Raw genomic sequence first — 2,430 nt, 5'->3', positions numbered from 1 at the left:
TGGGCAGTGCGGGGGTAGTTTGGTCAGAATCCCTGATTGAAAATATTGATACCCTGGACAGGGACAATATTCTACTGTCGTTAGAACAAATAAAGGATGCATTTCTTTATATGCGTGATGCACAGAGGGATATATGCACACTGGCATCACGGGTAAGTGCTATGTCCATTTCGGCCAGAAGAGCTTTATGGACGCGACAGTGGACAGGCGATGCGGATTCAAAACGGCATATGGAAGTTTTGCCGTATAAGGGGGAGGAGTTATTTGGAGTCGGTCTATCAGATTTGGTGGCCACGGCTACAGCCGGGAAATCCACCTTTCTACCTCAAGTCACTCCCCAACAGAAAAAGGCACCGACTTTTCAACCGCAGCCCTTTCGTTCCTTTAAAAATAAGAGAGCAAAGGGCTATTCATATTTGCCACGAGGCAAAGGTCGAGGGAAGAGACAGCAACACGCAGCTCCTTCCCAGGATCAGAAGCCCTCCCCGGCTTCTACAAAAGCCTCAGCATGACGCTGGGGCTTCTCAAGCGGACTCGGGGACGGTGGGCGGTCGTCTCAAAAATTACAGCGCGCAGTGGGCTCACTCGCAAGTAGATCCCTGGATCCTGCAGATAATATCTCAGGGATACAGGTTGGAATTAGAGACAGATCCACCTCGCCGTTTCCTGAGGTCTGCTTTACCAACGTCCCCCTCCGAAAGGGAGACGGTGTTGGAAGCCATTCACAAGCTGTACTCTCAGCAGGTGATAGTCAAGGTACCTCTTCTGCAACAAGGGAAGGGGTATTATTCCACTTTTTTTGTGGTACCGAAGCCGGATGGCTCGGTAAGGCCTATTCTAAATCTGAAGTCCTTGAACCTGTACATAAAGAAGTTCAAGTTCAAAATGGAGTCACTCAGAGCAGTGATAGCGAACCTGGAAGAGGGGGACTTTATGGTATCCTTGGACATCAAGGATGCGTATCTCCACGTTCCAATTTACCCCTCACACCAGGGGTACCTCAGGTTCGTTGTACAAAACTGTCACTATCAGTTTCAGACGCTGCCGTTCGGATTGTCCACGGCACCTCGGATCTTTACAAAGGTAATGGCCGAGATGATGATTCTTCTTCGAAGAAAAGGCGTATTAATTATCCCATACTTGGACGATCTCCTAATAAGGGCGAGGTCCAGAGAACAGCTAGAGATGGGATTAGCACTGTCTCAAGAAGTGCTAAAACAGCACGGGTGGATTCTGAATATTCCAAAATCCCAGTTAATGCCGACAACTCGTCTGCTGTTCCTAGGGATGATTCTGGACACGGTTCAGAAAAAGGTTTTTCTCCCGGAGGAAAAAGCCAAGGAGTTATCCGAGCTTGTCAGGAACCTCCTAAAACCAGGAAAGGTGTCTGTACATCAATGCACAAGAGTCCTGGGAAAAATGGTGGCTTCTTACGAAGCGATTCCATTCGGCAGATTCCACGCAAGAATTTTCCAAAGGGATCTGTTGGACAAATGGTCAGGGTCGCATCTTCAGATGCACCTATGGATAACCCTGTCTCCAAGGACAAGGGTGTCTCTTCTGTGGTGGTTGCAGAGTGCTCATCTATTGGAGGGCCGCAGATTCGGCATACAGGATTGGATCCTGGTGACCACGGACGCCAGCCTGAGAGGCTGGGGAGCAGTCACACAAGGAAGAAACTTCCAGGGAGTATGGACGAGCCTGGAAACGTCTCTTCACATAAACATTCTGGAACTAAGAGCAATATACAATGCTCTAAACCAGGCAGAACCTCTGCTTCAGGGAAAACCGGTATTGATCCAGTCGGACAACATCACGGCAGTCGCCCATGTGAAAGACAGGGCGGCACAAGAAGCAGGAGGGCAATGGCAGAAGCTGCAAGGATTCTTCGCTGGGCAGAGAATCATGTGATAGCACTGTCAGCAGTGTTCATCCCGGGAGTGGACAACTGGGAAGCAGACTTCCTCAGCAGACACGATCTTCACCCGGGAGAGTGGGGACTTCATCCAGAAGTCTTCCACATGCTGGTAACCCGTTGGGAAAGACCAATGGTGGACATGATGGCGTCTCGCCTCAACAAAAAACTGGACAGGTATTGCGCCAGGTCAAGAGATCCGCAGGCAATAGCTGTGAACGCGCTGGTAACGCCTTGGGTGTACCAGTCGGTGTATGTGTTTCCTCCTCTGCCTCTCATACCAAAAGTATTGAGAATTATACGGCAAAGAGGCGTAAGAACGATACTAGTGGTTCCGGATTGGCCAAGGAGGACTTGGTACCCGGAACTTCAAGAGATGATCACGGAAGATCCGTGGCCTCTACCTCTAAGGAGGGACTTGCTTCAGCAGGGTCCCTGTCTGTTTCAAGACTTACCGCGGCTGCGTTTGACGGCATGGCGGTTGAACGCCGGATCCTAAAGGAAAGAGGCATGCC

This window comes from Pseudophryne corroboree, chromosome 1 (genome assembly GCF_028390025.1).
Source record: "Pseudophryne corroboree isolate aPseCor3 chromosome 1, aPseCor3.hap2, whole genome shotgun sequence".
NCBI lineage: Eukaryota > Metazoa > Chordata > Amphibia > Anura > Myobatrachidae > Pseudophryne > Pseudophryne corroboree.
Note: the sequence above shows the minus strand (reverse complement) of the source record.